At 35.8% G+C, this 23172-nt stretch overlaps 1 pseudogene; it reads right to left on the bottom strand.

Moving 5' to 3' along the window:
- Positions 1-272: 272 nt before the first annotated feature.
- Positions 273-23172, bottom strand: part of LOC125091448 (dnaJ homolog subfamily B member 6-like) — a 39518-nt pseudogene continuing 16618 nt past the window's right edge.

Here is a 23172-nt window from a genome sequence, read left to right as displayed (position 1 = left end):
CATCCAGGCAATATGAACTACACAGCAAGTTAACACGACTTGTCTCACACTCCAAACACATTGAGAAAAATAGATCCATGCTGGTATTAATGCATGAAAGAGCCATAGCCACCTTGGATTATATTTAATAAAAAAAAAAGCAAGATGCACACAAAGATTTACAAGAATTTTAAAGACAAAATAAAATAGTCCTCTGAGGCCCCAACAATAAGTCAAGAGTCTGACAAATAGTGGCTAACATGAGTTGTGGTTATGAATACTTAAGATTAGGTACAGTAACACTGAAAGTCAAGTTCATTTGAAGTCTTCAAAAAAGAAGTTCCTGCTAATCCTCAAATGGTGCTTGTATAGTTAACTTCTGCATTAATTGGTTGCATTGAATTACTTGTTATCAAAGCATAGCAGCTGCCCCTTACCACTTATGGTTAAGGACTTTAACTGGCTGTCTTCATCTTTGACTCTTTCTTGACCATTTTCAACATTATTCTCTTTGCAGTGAGTTTCCTGCCACTAACAATTTTAGTAAAAGCTGATACGGATTTGAAGCTGCCTGCCGAACTAGCCTAAAATGACATGGAAGAGAATGAAGTGAGGCTTCCATGACCTAGTGAACCTAAAGACATAAATTCTATATCGGAAAGAGCGAATTCCCTTCAAAATATGGAAATCCACTGAAGGCAGTGAAAAACAATTCTCTGCCTCAGCTTCTTTGGGGCACCCCTGTGAGTCCCCAAAAAAGTCCACAAGTGGGTTTTCAAAGAAGTTGAATAAAAATCGGTCTCGTCCGCTCAATCAATCAGTCAGTCTGTGAAGGCATCATCTGAGTTATGCAAGGTGAAGCCCAACTCAAACGGACTGTCAAAATGACTTCCACCTCCACCACTTAATCCTTCTTCACCATATTTGTCATAGAGCTCTCATTTTTTAGCATCTGAATAATATGTCATATACTTCAGCTACTTGTTTGAATTCTATCTCTCCTGCTTGTTTATTCTCATGATTTTTTACCTGGATGCCACTTCAGTGCCAGTTTCTGATAATGGCTTTTTTTAAAGATTTATTTATTTATTTATTTATTTGACAGAGAGAGAGAGAGAGAGAGAGAGACCACAAGTAGGCAGAGAGGCAGGCAGAGAGAGAGAGGGGGAAGCAGGCTCCCTGCTGAGCAGACAGCCCGATGCGAGGCTCCATCCCAGGACCCTGAGATCATGACCTGAGCTGAAGGTAGATGCTTAACCCCCTGAGCCACCCAGCTGTCCCTCTAATAATGACTTGTTAATATTTTGGGCTAAGGCATGTCTGAGCATGCCCAGACCTTCAGAGTAGTCTACATGTTTTAACAGGCTGTTAGAAGGAGTCCTCATTTCTGGTTTTAAGGTCATCTCTGTGGGGCCCAGGACTGGGGAGTCTGCTAAGTGCAGCCCAAGTCTCCCTTCTGTTGCCTTTCGCACGTTGTGTGGGTTAACAGTGGCAGCCTGATACCTCTCAGGATTTAGTCTTACGTGAGCTATTGTCTTTGTGCATGATATTCCTTCTAGTGGAAAATTGTACCCTTAGAATCTTCTTAGCCTGGCGTGGTAACCAGTCTCCATGATAGTTTCGAAAAAACCACACCTCCCTGATGTGGTTTATTAAGTGTGGGAACACACTTACGTGTTCCCTCCCACACCAGCTCACGTTTAACCAATAAATTGTGTTGACTGTGATATTGCCTGACTTTGGAGGCTGTTATAAGAAGCCTTGGAGCCTCTGTTTTGATTGGTCAGGGCAGAAGTTCTTGGAGCCCTGAGCCACCTTGTAAGACTCTACCTACCCTGCCAGAGGGATCTTATGGAGAAGCCCCGATACATCATGGAATAAAGGAAGGTTCTAGCAGAGAGAGACTAGTCTTTAAAGCTGTCTCCTTCAAGGTGCCAGGCATGCGAGTGAAACCTCTTGCAGCCTACCAACCAGCCCAGCTGTTAAGTAAGTACCCAAATTCTGAGATAGGATATTTGTTGGAGTTTTAAAGATACTGTTACACAGCAATAGAGAGCTGGAACACCTGGCTAGTTTTTACTCTTCCTTCAAGGGTTTAGGCATCACCTGCAAAGAGCGTCTGATTTGCACTTTTAATTTCCCTTTCCCGTTTGAGTTATGTGTGATCCTCTTTGCCCCTGTACCATATAACACTTCATTCTACATGCGTGGTTTTGTGCTATTTGTCTTCTAGACTGTGGTCTCTCTGAACTTATGACTTATTCTCCTTTATGAGAGGACCTTATCCCAGTACTTGGTGCACAATGGCTATTCAAAATAAATGGACTAAATCACAGAATCTTAGGACTTGGGGAACTTTCAATGCCCTGGAAAACAACCCAGTTTGATCTATAAAGTGTTCGTCCATCCAGTCTCTGTGGGAAGCCCCTCACATAATGAGAATTTACTAATTCCTGAGGTAGATTACCCCATCTTTAAACAGCTCACACTGTTAGCACGTGCTTGTCAGCTTAACTCTTTTTTTATAAGATTTTATTTATTTATTTGACAGAGAGAGATCACAAGTAAGCAGAGAGGCAGAGAGAGAGAGATGGGGGGGTGGGAAGCAGGCTCCCTGCTGAACAGAGAACCCGATGGGAGACTCGAACCCAGGACCATGAGATCATGACCTGAGCAGAAGGCAGAGGCTTAACCCACTGAGCCACCCAGGCGCCCTCAGCTTAACTCTTGCTTTTGATCACTTTTTCATTTCAGCTCCTCTCGGGAGTCCTGTACTTGCTAATATGTTCATTTGTGCTGACCTCTACGCTGTAAACTTTTTTTTAAAGCCTTTTTAATATTTGTGTTGTAGGTACCTAACTGTATTATAAGTTTAGAAATAAAACTGCTCTCTTAGATGTATTTTATTGTCCCTCACTGGATGCATTGCCTTCAGAGGTAACTCAGTTTATGCTCTTCGCTGACAGACCAGTAGAATGTACCGGTTAAGAGTGTGGGTTCTGATGGCAGAAGTCTTGGGTTCAAATCCTGACACTGGCACGGATTAGTGATTATGTGAAATTAGACAAGTCACCTGATCTAAATAAGTTGTTCCTATCTGAAGAAAGGTAACTTCCTCATACATTTGTTGTGAAAATTAAATGATATTGTGCACATAAGCAGTGCTTAGCCACAACTTTACATATTAGGTGCTTAGTAAGTAGTAGTGTTACAAAACTAATATGGCAGCACAGTGCCAGCTGACCAAATTAAGTATTCTTTTTCATATTGAGCATTAGATAACCACCTCATTTTATTTTGTCTTCCTGAACTGTTTGTCTCACTTTTGCCTGGCTGCTTTCTCTCTAAAAGTTTACAATAGTGGCATTCAATATTTTAAGCCTTACCTGCTTTTTTTGGTAGAAGATTCAAATTAGTAAATAACCATATCTATACACAAGATGATCTATGTTGTTGTCAAAACCTTAGATAGTCACAAGACCATTTGGAATCAAGGCCTGTGTCTCACTTGCAAGAGCAAAAAATGTAGACAAGTCCATGATCTAATTGCATTGGTAACGATGTCCATAAAGAATTGAGATGTTATTCTTTTGCTTTCAACCTAGCTGTGTGCCTCTTGTAGAACTCAGCTGTCCCTTATATGAAACAGGCAAAACATTTCTATTTACCTCTCAGGGTTTCTGTGAATATCAATGAGATGAGGTCCTTGAGGGCAGGTGTTGGGGAGGGGAATGCTTCCTCTCCACTCCTGGTATTTCTTTCCAGATGGAAGGATATCCATTAGTGTGACACACCTGGCCTCTATTCTCTACTCATTCTTTACTGAGGATGGGAGAGGAGTAAATTTTTTGGTGATTTTGGTTGCAGAAATTAAGTGTCCATAGTGAAGCAGCTGCCTACAGGAAGCATATAGACTGTCCTGTTCTCCAGGGACAGTTTTTCCAGGTCCTAACCTGCTAAATGGTTAAGCCTATAATTTTGGGATTCACATTATGAAATCTCCTTGGCTTTAGAAGCATCAGATTCTTGAATATCTGTTTTAGGAGAAGTGAAGTTAATATTTTGGTATCTACCTAACTTATGACTATGTCCTACATAGGGCAATAGAGTTGGTTCAGAATTTAAGCAGGAAAGAGGTATTTTATTTATGGGGCTGCCTCAAAGACCCCCAAAAGCAAGGGGCTAGGTTTTAGTCCTTTTTTAGTCATTTTTATTGTTCTAGCACTTAGCACAGTGTCTGGCACATAGCAGGTCTAAATGCCTTAGGTCTGAACCCTTTGGAATAATATAAAGTGCTATGAAAATAAATGTTAATACTTACTATTAAGAAAAACCTGCTGTGCTACCAGATTTGTATATTTCAAATCCAGGAGAAGCTTTTACCATGACATGCTTAATTCTCCAAGAAATTTATGTAACAATTGTCTTAGCCATTTTGGTCTATTCTTTTTTTTTTAAGATTTTATTTATTTATTTATTTGTCAGAGAGAGAGAGAGAGGGAGAACACAAGCAGGCAGAGCAGCCGGCAGAGGCAGAGAGAGAAGCAGACTCCCGGCTGAGCAAGGAGCCCGATGAGGGACTCGATCCCAGGATTTTGGGATCATGACCTGAACCGAAGGCAACAGCTTAACCAACTGAGCCACCCAGGCATCACCATTTTGGGCTATTCTAACAAAATATCACAGACCAGCTTTTTAGACAACATATTTTTTTTCCCCTCACAATTCTGGAAGCTGAATTCTGAGATCAGAAGCCAGCATGGTTGGGTGAGGAACTTCTTCTGGGTTGCAGATTTCTTGTATCTTCACATGGTGGTAGGGGTGAGCTAGCTTTCTGGGGCCTCTTTTTTAAAAGATTTTATTTATTTATTTGAGAGAGTAAGAGCAAGAGCAAGCTAGGGAGGGACAGAGGGAGAGGGAGAAGCAGATGCCCTGCTAAGCGGGGAGCCTGATGCAGGGTTCAGTCCTGAACCCTGAAAGCATGACCTGCGCTGAAGGCAGATGCTTAACCCACTGAGCCACCCAGGCACCCCTGGGGCTCTTTTATAGGGGAATTAACCCCCTTCACGGAGGCTTGGCCCTCATGATTTAATTACCTCCCTAAGATCTCTCATCCTAATATCCTCAACTTGGGCATCAAGTTAACAACATATGAATGTTTGGAATGAGAAGCACAAACATTCAGACCACAGCAATCATGCACTATGCCCCCCAAATTCTGTAACGTGGAATGAAGAGCTCAGTCTTCCTGCATATACTACAGATTAGAAAATTTAGGTACAAAGCAGTAGTACAATTTACTTATGCTCTCATAACAAGTTCATGGTTATGTTTGCAGTAGAATAACAGCTTCGGAACTTTATTAGCTAGTCTGGGTTCTTGTTTTGAAATTTTATAGAATATACTGAGACCATATCTGTAAGCTTCCAAATCATTAAATGTAGATGCCAGACTTGTTTACAAGTCCATTTGTGAGATCTGAAATAGTTGGATATGTTCTGGAATCTTTGGATCACAAAGCCATTGAGGCAGTTTGGATGGAGGAAGTAAGAGACTATCACAATAAAAAAGAAGTGTGAAGTTTTTGATTATTATCGGAAGAGTAATTACCAGCAAATTGCCACATTTATAGAGATAGCAACAGATGTGTGACAGCTGGGTTAATTGAATGTCTGGTGGGCCTTTTTCTATATAAGATAATTCCATGTGCATATTATGGGAAAGAAAGCAGGTGTGACCAGTCAACTGTCAAATGAGAATAAGTATCACCTGGAGAATGTACTGATGTACTAAACTTAATGTTTTATATTTCTTAGCTTACAAGATAATCTAGCAATTGATTTTTGAGGGTGTGGAGGTACATTTTACTCCCAGAAAGCACATATTAATATAAAAGTATGTGGCAAAGAGTTTCCAATTTCTAGCCCTTATGTGAAGGCTTTGTAAAATGTATATTGAAGTGAAATTCTGAAGCTATACACCCGTCTCCACAGCACTATGTATATGGCCTTGAAGTCAGCAAGTTTGCTCCTCTTTCCACAGATGTGAACTGCCAGAATATTCACTAATTCTTGACACATTTAAGAAAGTACAGGACTGATGGGAGAGAAATCTGGTCACTGGCTATGTCACTCTAGAGACTTGGAACGTATTAGTCATTGATCTCTCTGAACTTCAGTCAATTCCATGTCTCCAGAGTGAAATGATGGAATTCAATGATCTTTAAGTCCCCTCTGTGGTTCTATCTCATTACGAGAAAAAAATGTAGTGTTTTAGCCATTTTTTTCTTTGTCAGAGACTTAAGACAACAAATTATCAATTCCATTATCTTGTTAATTCCATTAACAAATAGGTCAGAAACATTCAATATTTGTTGATGGCTGACTATCTTATGTAAACTGTTGAGGATGAAAAAATAGAAGAAAATGCCTAACTCCAGTCATGAGAGTCCTTTTTGTGCTTTCCAAATATGTATCATCTGTTCCAATGTAGGACATTAGTTTGTGTAATTTCTACTAGCTGCTGAATGGAAGGCAGCTACAAGGATTTGTTCAAGTATAGGTAGTCGCCACATACACATTTCCAGTAGAGTGGACCAGTAGTTCTTAAACTTCACCATAATCATCTAGAGAGTTCACAGGAGTTGCAAATTCTTATTGGTAAGACCGGTACCACACTTAGAGAAAACTACCATAGACCTTGAAGTTCCTGAATCCAGACTTCGAACTCTGTCAGTTATTAGCTCCACACTTAGCTCCCCAGCCCTCTCATATGTCCTTGCCAACTATTAGACCTAAATTCTCTGTGTTCCTTGTCCCCCATTACAGGCTCCAGACCCACGAGCAAGGTGGTTGTCTATTTTGTTCTCCTCTCAGGTAAAGAAAGGTCTCTAAGTCAATGTTAGCTATCCAATTCCCTTACTGCACACTTGAAGTTATCCATTATGTCTCCTTCTCTCCTCCTGTCCTCTTTCCTGTCTAGGCAGGTCCACCATTGCCTCTGCCCCCAAATACAGTTACTTTGACCAAGAGATTCAGGGTTAAGTACTGTTTGAATTTACTTTCTTTACAACTCTTGTGGTTTCACATTCATGATAAAGTAGTCAGATGTATAACTTCCGTGTGCAAAATTCAGAGCCAATCCTATAATTCCATTACAATTGTCCCAGTTGCCCCATCCCAGAACACCCAGTATTTCTCTATTCCATCTATTGTGTGTGGTAGTCATGAAATCAAGGGGGAGTGCTCGGAGGAAGCTGTATTTGGCTGGACTTTGAAAAAAGGGGCAGGATATTTGCAGAGATGTGGAGAAAGGGCATCTAGAAAAAAGCAATAGTGTAAGCAAATGCATAAGAGAGCAGAACATTGGTTCTCAAAGTTTAGTGTGCAAAAGAAGCACATGGGGAATGAGGCCTGGGTGTCTCAGTCAGTTGAGCATCTGGCTTTTGATTTTGGTTCAGGTCATGATATCAGGGTCATAAGATCAAGCCCCACATCAGGCTTGGCACTCAGTGTGGTGTCTGCTTGTCCCACTTGCTCTGCTCCTCACCCCACTTGTGTTCTCTCTATCTCTAAAATAAATAAGATCTTTTTTTTAAAAAACACATGGAGATTTTATTTAAAATGCAGATTCCTGGGCCACACCCAAAGAGATCCTGATTAGATTGGCCTGGAATGGAACCCAGGAATCAGCATTTTAAACAAGCACTTCGGGTGATTTTTTTTAATCTAGTGATTCATGAGCAAGACCTAGAAAAAAATAATGAAAATGTAGTCTACCTTTACACATATGGGGATGTACCATAGGTTCCTATAACCTAAAATGTACCATTTGACTTATTTAATTGATCAAGTTATCAAGCCTCTATTATAAGCTGTTACTCTATATAGAATAATGCTTCTTTTTTTTTTAAAGATTTTATTTTATTATTTATTTGACAGAGAGAGATCACAAGTAGACGGAGAGGAAGGCAGAGAGAGAGAGAGAGAGAGGGAAGCAGGCTTCTTGCTGAGCAGAGAGCCCGACGTGGGACTCGATCCCAGGACCCTGAGATCATGACCTGAGCCGAAGGCAGCGGCTTAACCCACTGAGCCACCCAGGCGCCCCTAGAATAATGCTTCTTAAAGTTATCTCTATACCAGCAGCATCAACAGCACCTGAGAATCTGTCAGAAATGAAAATTATGGGGCTCCAACTCAGACCTACTGAATCAGAAAGTCTGGAGTTGGGGCCCAACGATCTGGGTTTGGGCAAGCCTTCCAGTTGATTGTGATGCCTGAGGAGTTTGAGAACCCCTGTTCTAGACTAGTATTGGCTTTGTGTAATATAGTTGACCTTCACATTTGCTGTTAGATCCTGTGTTCAAACCAGTATTTTAAAAATGTGTCAAAAGAGATTTAATTCATATTTTAGAAAAATAAAAATATAAGAGCTGATATGTTAAAGAGCTGATTATTCCTTTATCTGGTAAAAATAGCAAAGAATTTTGAAATTGTTTCCTTAGAAAATATTACCTAATTTAGTTATTTACACCAATGGATATGATGGCATGATTTTATTTCCCTGTGAATATTTATATTACACATGTTTGTTACTATTCTCTCAACATAATTTTAATTAATCTTTGGAAATGCAGTTTTAGCCTAGAGCAGTGGTTTTCACCTTTTGCACATTAGAATCACCTAGGAAGCTTTTAAAAAGTAGATGCCTAGATGAGCTCCCTCTCTCCATTCTGATTTAACTGGTCTCCATTAGGGCACAAGCATCGGATATTTTTTAAGAGCTCCTCAGAGGATTGTTATGTGCAGCCAAGTTTGAGAACCACCGGCCTAGAGTTTTCTACATGACTCTTATTTGGCTTAAACTTCTAACCTCAGTTTAACAACAGATGGTCCTTAAAAAATGTAACAATAAAAGAGTTCAGACAAAAAGAATTCTACAAAAGCAGCAATGATTATCAGGTTAAAAAAATATAATTCAGACCTCTTCCATTGGACAATGAGTGGATTATTTAGTATCTTTGGTGGTAGAAATCTGTACAGTAAAGTCCTTGAAATCAGGGACTTTGTCTTGTCACGTTTATGTCCTCACTGCCCGGCACAGAGTAGAGAGAAAAGTATTTGTTGAATAAATGGAAGGGAAGTAAGGGAGGAGTGAGCCAATTAACCAGCACGTATCAGTGTTCTTGTCCACTGTTTTCAACTATTATTCTAGGATTGTGTTCTTATCTACTATTTTCACATATTGGTCTAAGATTGTGAGCAAAGAAGTAAAGAAATAACAAATATGGTTCCTATACTCTGACAATTTACAATTTTGAAATAAGATATGTATATATTAAAAATACAAGGTAGGTTATACTTTGCATCAAAAATATAAAACTTAAGAGATTGGATTTTGTAAGAGGAAGAATTTACAATGGGTTGGAGTAATGAGGATGGACTTCATAGGGAAACTAGAACTTGAGCTGTTGGATGAAACAAGGAGAATAATCCAATAAGGAAGAACATTATAAGCAAAGATGCAGAAGAATTTTAGAAGCTAAAATTGAAAAGATAGGTTTGGACTAGATTTTGGAGAGTCTTAGATGCCAACTGAAGTGTTTGAACCTGGATTTTATCTTAGAGATGAAAGAGAGGCATTGGTATGTTTTGTTGGTTTTTAACAAGAGAGAGAGAGAGACCTGACAAAAATAGCATTTTAGACCTATTATTCTAATGATAGGATAGCTATCAACAGGTAGACTTTGGCATTGATGATGGCTGAGATAACTTTGAGGGTGTTCAAGATATGTCATGGAAAGTCATGCATGGAATTATGCCATGGCAGCAGGAACAGACAGGAAAGGACAGATGGAGAATTTTTGAATAACTGCAATAGCAATATATATATATAGTGTGTGTGTGTGTGTGTATGTGTATGTGTATGTGTGTGTGGGGGCTATGTATGCTTAATATGTGTCAGGCAATGTGATAGGCATTGAGAACCATCCAGGGGTCATATGTATGATTTTTTTTTAAAGATTTTATTTATTTATTTGACAGAGAGAAATCACAAGTAGGCAGAGAGGCAGGCAGAGAGAGAGGAGGAAGCAGGCTCCCTGCTGAGCAGAAAGCCCGATGTGGGGCTCGAACCCAGGACCTGGGATCATGACCTGAGCCAAAGGCAGCGGCTTAACCCACTGAGCCACCCAGGCGCCCTCCATATGTATGATTTTTAAACAATTGGTACAACACAGGCATCCTAGGCTTCCACCAATCCAAAGTCATGAAGTCCAGTAGGTTGTACCAGTGTTTACTATTAGTCCAGACTAAGCAGTGAATAAAACAGTCTGTGTGTTTATAGAACTTACACATATAAAAGAATGCTTGGTGCCAGAGTGTTTCCCACTGAGGACAAAAGGCAGCCTGCATAAAGTTGTTATACTAAAAATGATCCCCTCTACAACCAATATGTAGAATTAGAGTTGACCCTTGAACAACAAGGGTGTTAGGGATACCAATGCCCCATGTAATTGAAAATGTATATAATTGAAATACATATAATTTTTGACTTCCCCAAAACTTTACTAATAGCTTTCTGTTGATCAGAAGCCTTACCAATGTCAATTAAAACATATTTTGCATGTTTATATGTATTTATATATTATATTCTTTTTTAAAAGATTTATTCACTTAAGAGAGCGAGCAAATCTTTTTTTTTTAAGATTTATTCACTTAAGAGAGAGAGGGGAGAAGGAGAGGGGATCTTTGAGCAGACTCCCCAGTGAGTAGGGAGCCTGATATAGGGCTCAGTCCCAGGACCCTGAGATCATGACCTATGCCAAAATCAAGAGCTGGCCACTTAACTGACTGAGCCACCTAGGCACCCCATATATATTGTATTCTTGAAGTAAGCTACAGAAAAGAAAATATTAATAAAATCATAAGATACATTTATAGTACTGTATTTATCAAAAAGGATTTGCATGTAAGTGGGCCCACACATTTCAAACCCAGGTTTTCTAAGAGTCAGTTGCAGTTGGACCACTTCTTGATTATACTGAGTTTTCTTTTTTATCTTTTTCCTTTCATTTTGCATTAAACTACCACTTTGACACCTCCTCCATGGCTCCTGGGTTTTTTGTAAATCTTATTCTCTGCATAGACTGGACCTGTTTACTTCTTATTACTTTATGAGCTTTTCACTCTCTAGTTGTAAACATTTCACAAATCTAAGTTGTGCCAAATGTGACAGATCCATCAGGGCTTAGTCATTTTTGAGGCCATGTCATGACAATCATTATAGCAAGATCTTGAGCTTTAGAGGGAGAGAGAGAGAGATGGAAAAACATGCAAAGTTGGTCCAAGTTCACTTTTGCTAGAGAAAAGAGGGTTTTTTTTTAAGGTCCAGTTGTTTTTTTTCAGACCTCTTAATGATTACACTTTTGCATAATCAATGGGATCACCTTTGTAGTAAATCCTTTCTGCTTGTTAAAATGTCTGGGAACACCAGACTGGCCATTTTCCAGACTGTTTCTTAATCACCTTTAATCAGGTATAATTTTTCAAATCATTCACTGAAAGTGTTATCTTTTTTACACAGGGTATTCTTAATCATTAAACACTGGCAAAATGAAGTGTGTTATTGAAACACTAGGGAAGGTCAATTTTTCAGAGTACCAACATTTTAGACCATTTTATTGTCTAAGACTTCTGTTTAAAAACAGAAAAATAATCTCCTTTTTATCTTATAAAAATAAGAGTTCATTGTAAAAAGTACTTTGAAGATACAGAAAATTCAAAATTAACTAAAAGTGCTCATATTTATACAAAAAAGACACAACAAAATGTCAAGTAATTATTTCATCTCAACACTTTTTTCTAGCATAGAATGATGCTTTATCTATAATTTTGTATCCCAGTATTTAATATTATACCTAAAGCTTTTTCATAGATCCCAAAATATTTTTCTAAAACACAGTTGTAATTTGCTAGATAATGTTATAGCCTAAGGATATACCATTCTTTTTTTTTTTTTTTTTTACTATTTCTGTACTACAGGATATTTAGATTGCTTTTATACATGGCATATTGTAAACCATACTGCCATAAACAAAACTTACTTTCCTGAATTTCTGATCCTTTTGATAGGTCATAAACCTATATTTGCAATTATTGTGACCAAATATGTAAATATTTATAAGGCTTGTTGCACATATTATCCAGGAAGATTATACCAAAATAATATAGGTATCTATTTCACCGTATTCTTACCAGAATTATTACCACATGGAAAAAATGGCAATCATTTTTGTTTCTTTAAACTAGCAGACTAGATGCCCAGACTAACTCTCTTACAGAAAACAAAAACACTTTATAAATCTTGAATACTTCTATAAGGTAGGTGGAAAGAAAATAAGTTATCATTTAGTGACCAAATGAAGGAAGAGATGTAAAAGAGTTAAGCAGCTCTCCAAAGCCAACTTTTACCTTAAGAGCATTTGCTGAACCTAATGAGGTAGTTTTTCACAGCCTTCTGGAGGTCAAGGAATAGGAGACAAAGCCCACCTAAGTTGGAGCATCTAACAGAAGATCCTTCCACAGAGCTTTGGCCCCAAAGGGTCATACCCATAGTTGAAGGGTCGACTAGAAATAAATCTGTTCCATACTATAATACCTGCTTTGAACATTGGTAAGAATGTGGGGCAATCCTCTCTTGAGATTTTATAACAGCACAGTAGCCCTCACATAGATTTTACAGCCCAAGTAGACAACACATGGGTTGCCTGGAAAACCTAAAGCTGAGTATTTAAAGCCAGTCTAGACTGACTGTTCATCCAAAGGCCTGAAAGATCCCAAACTCAAATCCTTTCTTGAGGGAACTGACCTTTATCACAAACCAAGGATGATTTCCACAGATAGAGGTTGAAGGAAAATAATAGGGAAAAAAAAAATCATTGAATTCATGCAGAAAATGTCATGAGTGAGAGCCAGTAGAAACAAAAGACAACAGAATAAGATCCACAAACCTTCATTTGTATAACTATCAAACTCAGTAGAAAATAATTTTCTCTATTTCAATAAATTAAAGAGAATTTAAAAATGTGAGTAAAGAACAAGTGGATATAAAGATAAATCATACAGAACCCATAAAAATGGAATATATTGGGAGCACCTGGGTGACTGAGTTGGTTGAGCATCCAACTCTTGGTTTCAGCTCAGGTCATGGTCTCAGGGTCATGAGATTGAGGCCCACCTTGTGCTCTGTGCTCAGCAGGGAGTCAGCTTGAGATTCTCTCTCTTCCTCTCCCTTTGCCCCTCTCCCCACTCTCTTGATCTCTCTCTCTAAAAATAATCTTTTAAAAAAAGAAATAGAATATATTATAATGAAAATTAAAAACGTAATGAATAGCTTTAACAATGGGTTACCCAAAACTAAATAAACATTTAGTGAACTATACCAAATAACTGAAGAAAACAGAGCTCGAAGAGAAGAAGAGATGAGAAATGAGAGAAGGGTTAATATAGGATATTATAGGATATAATATTATATTTATATAATATTAATATTAACCTATTACAGGTTAATATAAGATACTATAGGATAGACTGAAAAGATCTAATATACATATAATCAGAGATCCAAAAAGAGAAGAAAAAGTAAAACAGAAGAATATTTGAAGATATAATGGTTGAACTTTTTGTAAAAATGTTTAAAGACATCAATACATAGATTCAAAAAGCTTAACAAATCCCAAGCAAGATTTTTAAAAAAGAAATCACCTAAAAAAAATCACCTAGAAACATTATGTTGAAATCCTAGGATACTTAAGAAATTTGAAAACAAACAAACAAACAAACAAACAAAAAACCTGGGAAACTAGAACTCTCTACCAAACAAAAACGTTTTTTTTCAGGCAGAACAAGTATAACCCAAGATAGAAGGTTTGAAAAGCAAGAAGGAATAATGAAGAAATAAAATAAAAAGTATTTAAGTAAACATAAACATACACAGAATATTTAAACAATAATGATGCCTTTGGAACAAGAAAAAACGGAATAGTAGATAATAATAGCATTTAAATCAAGAGAAGGTTTGATCAAATTAGATCAGGCTTAGAGTATCATAAGGTTCTTATATTATTCAGTGGGAGGGTAACTATACTCATTAATTTTAGGATTTCAAGTGATTGTTATTGTACAGACAACAGTCTGATCACAGTGGGATTATGTTAAAAGTCAATCGGTAACCAGGGTGCCTTGGTGGTTCAGTCAGTTAAGGAACTGACTCTTGGTTTCGGCTCAGGTCACGATCTCAGAGTCCTGAGACTGAGCCCTATGCCGGGCTCCCCACTCTGTGCAAATTCTGCTGAAGATTCTCTCTTCCTCTGCCCCTCTTTCCAAACTCTCTCTCTCTCTTTCTCAAATAAATAAACTTTTAAAAAAATGAATATGTAACCATAAAACCCCCATATGCTTGGAAAAGAAGATACACTTTTTTTTTTTCTTTTCAGTAATCGCTATGCCCAACATGGGGCTTGAACTAATGACCAGGAGATGAAGAGTTGCATGTTCTACTGACTGAGCCAGCCAGGCACCCCAAAGATATACTTTTCTTTTCTTTTTTATTTTGTTTGTGGTTTTTTTTTTGTGTGTGTGGTAAGAGCAAAGGAGAAGTAAACAAATTGAAATTCTGAAATACTTGGAAATTAAAAATTCCAATATAACAAAGCTTAGATCTAGTTAAGGTAATAATTAGAAGTTAAAATAATCCTAAATGCTTATTTTAAAGGAAAGAAAGGCTGGAAGTTAATGACAATCATACATTTCAGGAGTTTAGAAAAAATAGAAAAAGAAATACAAAGAAATAAGTAAAAGAACAAAAAGTAGAAATTAGTGAAATAAAAAAAGACCTATATATAATAGAAAGGACCAACACAGCCAAGAGTTAGTTATTTACGAAGAAAAATAAAGTTGACAAATCACTGGTAAATGTGAGAAAACAATAAAGTAAAATATATGGCACAGATGCACAATATTAGGGATGCAAAAACACATATAATAAAAAATGCTGCTGCTATTAAAAAGATAAGATATAATGAAAAATTTTATGGCAGTACATTGGATACCTTACATAGAAAATGATATAAGGTATTTCAAGAAGAAATATAAAATCTGAATAATACTATAATCACTAGGTATGGTAATTGATTTAAATCTGTCTACAAATAAAATTCTATGCCCATACAATTTTTAATAGTGAATTCTACCAAATAGCTAAGGAATAAATTATTTTCATCTTCTACATACTATTCCAAAGTATATAAAAAGAAGGGATACGTCTTATTTCATTTTATGAGGCTGTCATAACTTTGATACCAAGTCCTGACAAAAATATCTGAGAGGAAAATTATAGAACAATATTACTCTGAATATAGATGAAATTCCCAAACAAAATATTAATCAGCAGGATCCCACAATGGCTATAAAGGGTAAAATAGAATCTGTATCACACTGAATTTATTCCAAAAATTCCAGGGCAGATTAATAGCAGAAAAGGAATTAATATAATTCACAGCATTAATTTCAAGGCAAATTAATATAAATAGAAAAAATGATAAAATTCTTTATCCATTTATGATAGACATTTTTAGTAAACTAAGAGTAGAAGGGTATTCCTCTACTAATGGATACCAAAATTGAAACTTATGGTATACTTTATTTGATTTTAAGATTGGGAATAAGACAACCATTCTTACAATTACAGAGAATGGTTATCTTTTATAAACGTGATTGTCTCCATAGAAAATTCACATAATTTAGATTGTTATATTATTAGGTTATAAAGAGTGCAGTGTTTCTGAATTCAAAGTAAGGTATGAAATTACTTTTCTATGCTCCACTGAAAACACAGAAAATGAAATGAAAAGGAAATACAGCTTTTGATGCTATTTAAAAATATAGTGCCAAAGAACTATTTTAACAAAATCATTTAAACTTTATAGAAAAAATATGTAAAAATGTATTCAAATGTATTAGGACTTTAAATTATATCAAATGGTACCTTGAATTCATATTAAGAAACTAAGAGAAACAGAAATGGACAATAAGATTAATATGACAAATTTTATAAATATATACTTTGTTTCCTTTCTCCTTTCAGGTTTTTAAATGACCTATCTTATAAAAATGCACTTTTAAACTTGTTATATACGTAGATGAAATATGTACGACAATAGCACAGAAAAGGAAATAAGAGGGAATAGGTGTAATGTTTTTATAGCCCACAGAAAATAGGATACTATAAATATGAAATAGATTCTGATAAGGTATAATGTATATTTTAAGCAACAGAACAACCACTAAAAGAAAATAAAGGATGTTTACAAAATATTTGAGGGAATTAATATATAGTAGGAAATATTCAATGAAAAACAGAAAAAGCAGTAAAGGAGGACAGGAACAAAAAGCCATGAGACCTATAGAAAACAAGCAAAATGGCAGATGTAAATTGAACATATCAATAATACCTTTAAATGTGATTAGATTAGACAATCCATCGACAGATGAATGGATAAAGAAGATATGGTACACACACACACACACGAATATTACTCAGCCATAAAAAAGAGTGAAATCTTGCCATTTGCAACAACACGGGTGGAACTAGAGAATATAATACTAAACAAAATTAGCCAGTCAGAACAAATACCATATGATTTCAGTCATTATGTGGAAGCTTAGAAACAGAAGAAACGGACAAAGGAAAAAAAAAGACTGAAAAATAGTATCTTTACTATAGATGGTTACCAGAGAGGAAGTAGTTGGGGGGGAATGGGTGAAACAGATGAAGGAGATTAAGAGTACACTTATCTTGATGAGCACTGAGTAATATATGGAATTGTTGAATCACTATATTGTACACCTAAAATTAATATAACACTGTTAACTACACTGGAATTAGAAAAATATGCCATCTAAAGGTAGGGATTACATTCTTATATGTATGTCTGAAACGTTCTAATTTAACTCAAACTAGGTAGGAATTTGGGTTTTGCCACTATACTTTCTATTCCCCTTTGTGAGGAACATGTAACTATCTTTGTCTTAAATATGTATATTTACATTTATATTTAATTTTGTCTTAAATATTTTGCTTTGAATTTATAGTAGGACAAACATACTTGAGAAAATGTATCAGAAAATGTATTTACTTCCTAAACCATGTGAACTCCAAAGGGGAAAAATATTTTCTTATTTCTCAGAACATAAACTAACAATAGAAAGTAAGGAAAGGAAGACATCTGTGTAATTAAATAACATGACAACAGACACCAAAGCTTCATTGAAAAATTCTAAAATTCTCCTCTTTGAATGCACATCTCTTCCTTCTTCATCTCTATAAGAGTAATTATGAGAGGATATTTCACATATACCAAAATACAGCCTAAATCTTAATAAAAAAACAGCTTTTGTTTTTCTAGATCCTCTGTTTCTGTTTCATTTCTCTTATTTTTCTTCTTTCCTTTCATCGATTTTCTTTAGCTTTCTGAGCCCTTGTTTAAATTGAGTTATTTTCAAAATGAGCTATAAATGAACTTCTATGTACTTTTCTTAGCAACTCTGATGAGTGGAACTTTCATTGCCATTCAATTCTAAATAGATTATATTTTTCATTCTGATTTCCCCTTTATTTCTTATGCAGTATTACTTTTTTAGTTTATAAGTCTATGGAGTTTTTCTAAATAATTCTTTATTCTTGGCTTCTAATTTAATGTACTGTGTTCAGATGACCCGCTCCAGCCTTCACTGGAACTTCTTTTGAGAACTAATACTTGGCCCATGTTTATTATTATTTCATTTATCCTTAAAAAGAATGTATATTTTCTACTTTGGGGTACAGATCAAGCTATCAGTTTTGTTCAAAATTATTACTTTTTTTATCTACTTGATCTATCAATTCCTAATAAAGGTCTATTAAAAGTAAAAAAAAAAGTAAGGATTACTAGCCCAAATTAAAAAAAAAAATCCAAACATATGCAGTTCACAGCAGGCATTATTTAAAGATACAAACATGTGAATAGCAAAACAATGAAAAAGATATCATGTGACCATAAGCAGTTAGAGTGGCTATACTAATAAAGTTTAAAGCAAAATATGTTACTAGAAATAGAGACATTTTATAATGACAAAAGACAATACATTAGGAATGAATAATAATTTTAAATATATTGTTATGTACTGAATTATGTCCTCCACTCCAGATGCATATGTTAAAGCCTTAACCCCCATTATGACTGGATTTGGAGATCTGGCCTTTAAAGAAATAATTAATTTCACTGAGTTATAAGGATAAGGTCCTAATCCAATGTAACTAAAAGTGGGAAACAGATACCAGGGATGTTCAAGAACAGAGAAAAGGCCACATGAAGACAAAGGAAGACGGTGGCCATTTACAAGCCAAGGAGAGAGGCCTCCAGAGAAATCAACCCTGCTAGTACCCTAATCTTGAACTTGCAGGCTCTAGAACTGTGAAACTGTGGTTTCAGTCACCTAGTCTGTGGCATTATTTTGTGGTAGCTCTAGCTGACTAAAACAAGTTTTAGTACTATGAAGTGGGATGCTGCTGTAACAAGTACCTAAAAATGTGGACATTGCTTTGGAAGTGGTTAATGGGTGGCGGCCAGAAGCATTTTGAAGTGCATGTTAGGAAGAAACTAGGTTGCCTCAAAGAGACTATTGGTAGAGATATGGTGAATATTGGTAGAATATTAATGGCGATTCTGATGAAATCTCAAATGGAAATGAGGCACATGTTATTGGAAACTGGAAGAAACACAATCCATGTTATAAAGTGACAAAGAACTTGGCCAAACTATGTTCTAGTTTGTGGAAACAAAATCCAATAGAACAGCAAGGACAAATGACTCCAACTCCAATAGTGGATTCATCAATACCTGTCTACCAGTAATTGACAGATTCAGCCAGCAGAAAATCAGTTAAGGACATAGTTAAATTGAACAATGCCATCAGTCACCTGGATATAATTGACTTTTATGGAATACTTTATCCAACTGCAGGAGAAAAAATGTCCTTTTCAAGCTCACAGAGCATTCACCAAGATAAAGCATGGTCTGGGCCATAAAACACAACAAATTTAAAAGATTACTAATCACAAAAAATATGTTATCTGACTACAAAGAAATTAAACAAAAAAATCAATAACAGAAAGATAGTTGGAAAACATCAACTCTGGTGATTAAACAAAACACTTCTAAATAACATGTGGGTCAAGGAAGTCTCAAAAGAAATTTAAAAATAGTTTGAGCTAAATGATAATCCAATTTATCAAATTTGTGGGATGCAGTACAAGCAAAGCTTAGAGGAAAATTTGTAGCATTGAATGCATATTTTAGAAAAGAGGAAATATCTAAAATTAATAAGCTTCTACCGTAGCAAACTATAAAAAAGAGCAAATTAAATCCAAGCAGAAGAATAACAAATATCAGAGAAGAAATATCTACTAGAAGGTAACAGAGGGAATACTCTCTAATTCATTCTATGAGACCAGTAATTCCAAAATCAGATAAAATCATTACAAGAAAGGAAAACTGGACACCAATGTCATTTATGGACATAGATGCAAAAATATTAGGAGATGAAATCCAACAACATGTTAAAAATTTACACCATGAATATGTGGAATTTATTCCAAATACTCAGTCTGGTTCAGCATTTGAAAACCAACTAATGCATTCCATCACATCAGCAGACTAAAGAAGAAAAATCATATGATATCAATAGATATAGAAAAAGCACTGACAAAATAAACAACTATTCATGATAAAAACTCAGCTAGCAATAGAGGAGCTCTTCCTTAACTTAATAAAGAATATTTACAAAAAGCTTTCAGCTAATATCCTATTTAATGATGAGAAACTAGGTACCTTCCTGCTAATATTACGAGCAAGACAATGTTGTCAGTTCTCATCACTCTTTGCCAACATTGTCCTGGAAATCCTCACTAATGCAATAAGGCAAGAAAAGGAAATAGAAGGTTTATAGAGGAGAAGGAAGAAATAAGACTGTTTTTGTTTGCAGATGAAATGATTGTATATGTAGAATATCCCAAAGAGTTAACAAAACTGGAACTAATAAACAGTTATAGCAAGATTGTAGTATAAAAGATTATTACACAATAAATAATTGTTTTCCTATATTGCAGCAATGAAAATTAGAATTTGGAATTAAAAAAATACAATTTATGTATTGCCTAATTTACTTTGTTCATATTTTGTTGAGACTTTTGTGTCTATATTTATAAGAGATATTGGTCAGTTAATTTTCTTGGCATTATTTTGTCTAGTTTTGGTATCAGAGTCTTATAGAATGATGTGGGAAGTGTTCTAGTTTTGGAAAATCTTGAGGATTGGTATTAATTTTTAAGATATTTGGTAGATTTCAGAGCAGTCATTGAATATGGACTTTGAAGGTTTTTTGTTTAATAATTTCATGCCTTTATTATAGGTCTATTTAGATTGTCTATGTCTTACTGAGTCAGTTTTAGAAGTTTGTGGGATTTTTAAAATATTAATATCATTTATGTTTTAGAAAAGTTTTAGGTTTACAGAAAAATTGCATAGTACAGTTTTCATAAAGATCCTCCTTCACAGTTTCTCTTATTATCAACATCTTGCATTAATGTGGTATATTTGTTACAATGATGAGCCAATTGTGATAAATTATTATTAACTAAAGACCACAGTTTACATTAAGGTTCACTGTTGGTGTTGTGCATTCTGAGTTTTGACAGATGTATAGTGACATGTATCTATGACTATAGTATCATTCAGAATATTTTTACAGCCCTAAAAAACCTTTTGACTCCACATATTCATCTCTCCCACCCTCCTATCCCTGGGAATACCACTGATCTTTTAATTATCTCCATAGATTTGCCTTTTTCAGAATGCCCGATTGGATTCTTTCTTTTTTTTTTTTTTAAGATTTTATTTATTTATTTGACAGAGAGAGATCACAAGTAGACGGAGAGGCAGGCAGAGAGAGAGAGAGAGGGAAGCAGGCTTCCTGCTGAGCAGAGAGCCCGATGTGGGACTCGATCCCAGGACCCTGAGATCATGACCTGAGCCGAAGGCAGTGGCTTAACCCACTGAGCCACCCAGGCGCCCCGATTGGATTCTTTAACTGAGGAATATATATTTAAAATTCCTCCATGTCTTTTTTGTGGATTGATAGCTAATTTCTTTGTATCATTGAATATTATCCCTTTGAATGGATGTATAAGAGGTTTTTTTTTTTAAATCTATTCACCTATATGAAAGACATCTTGGTTGTCTCCAGGTTTTGGCAATTATGAATAAAACTGCTATCAACATTCATGTGCAAATTTTATATGGACATGTTTTCAAGTCATTTGAATAAATATCAAGGAACAGAGTTGCTGGATCATATAAGACTATGTTTAGATTTGTAAGAAACTACCACCTGTCTTCCAAAGTGGCTATAACATTTTTGCATTTCCAGCAATAATGAATGAGAGTCCCTGTTGCTCCACATACTCACCAGCATTTGGTGGTGTCATTTTTTTGGATCTTAGCCATTCTATTTTTTTTTTTTTAAAGATTTTATTTATTCGACAGAGAGAGATCACAAGCGGGCAGAGAGGCAAGCAGAAAGAGAGAGGAGGAAGCAGGCTCCCTGCAGAGGGGAAAGCGCGATATGGGACTCGATCCCAGGACCCTGAGATCATGACCTGAGCCGAAGGCAGAGGCTTAACCACTGAGCCACCCAGGTGCCCCTGGATCTTAGCCATTCTAATAGGTGTGTAGTAATGCTTAGCTTAAAAAAAATTTTTTTTGCATGTCTTTGTTATTCATTTACTTTTTTAAAAAAGATTTTATTTATTTATTTGATGGACAGAGATCACAAACAGGGAGAGAGGCAGGCAGAGAGAGAGTTGGGGGAAGCAGGCTCCCTGCTGAGCGGAGAGCCCAATGTGGGGCTGGATCCCAGGACTGGGACCATGACCTGAGCTGAAGGGAGAGGCTTTAACCCACTAAGCCACCCAGGCGCCCCTATTCATTTACATTTGTTGTTAGACAAATCATCTGGACAGAACCTAAGATTTCACAAGAGACACATATAAAATCTAGATGCTCTACATTATTAAGTAAAACTCCTTAAGGTTTCTTTTTCTTTTCTTTTCTTTTTTCTTTCTTTTTTTTTTTTTTTTTTACAAAAACAGATAAATATGACAGGTCTTTTTTTTTTTTCTGGACAGAATTCATGCTTGGGTGAAAAACATGATCTGCACAGAATATTTGCTATTAAGGGAAACTCATTTTACCAGCAAAAGTACCAGTCAAATTTTCAGAAAATGATGGGCGTTTATTTAAACAAGTTTTATTTGAGTAATTCCTCTGGTATTTTTGTCTTTCAGCAAGAAGGCGTACAACTATAAACACATTCTATGACTTTAAGACCTCAAGTTTCTTTCATCCTTTATGTATGAATACAGGAATGTAGTCTATGTCTAACCCTAACTGTGTTATATTGTCTCCAAACAATAGATTTGACTAACATTTAGCCATGTGTAACAGAGATTTTTGGCTTTCATCACAAAATTTTAATAACTTTGTTATCATCCCTGGACCAAAAAATTTGCAATGCATTTACTATGGGTAGGAATCAGAATAGTCACTCCACACATGACATCTTCTCATTATGAGCAATTACCAGGAATATACTCCTCAGTGTTTACATTAACTCTCTTCTTTCTCTGCACACCACTCTCCAATCTTTCATTTGCTTCTAACACTGAACCTCCCCTTTTTTTTGTTAAATGTGAGGTAAGCCTCATGAACATTTCCATGCACAAAGAGCTCTATAAAAGTGAACTACAGTCTTAATTAGCATCCCTGTAAAAAAAAAAAAAGCCATTGGTTTGCATAAAAGATAGTAAAAGTTCCTGAAAGCTGAAAATGATCTGTAGACAACCTAGCCTACACCTCCCTGCAGGATTACCTTTGAATAATTCTCCCACCAGCAGCCCTAAATCATTATCTATCATGTTTTATAGATTTCTAGAGACGGCTTTTGAGACAACCTTGCAGTATTAATGTTTAATGTTCCATAAACTATTGTCAGGATAAAAATCCTCTTTTTTAACCTGTGGTTTTATCTTATTTCCATT

This window comes from Lutra lutra, chromosome X (genome assembly GCF_902655055.1).
Source record: "Lutra lutra chromosome X, mLutLut1.2, whole genome shotgun sequence".
Classification (NCBI taxonomy): domain Eukaryota; kingdom Metazoa; phylum Chordata; class Mammalia; order Carnivora; family Mustelidae; genus Lutra; species Lutra lutra.
This window is presented reverse-complemented; position numbering and strand designations above follow the sequence as displayed.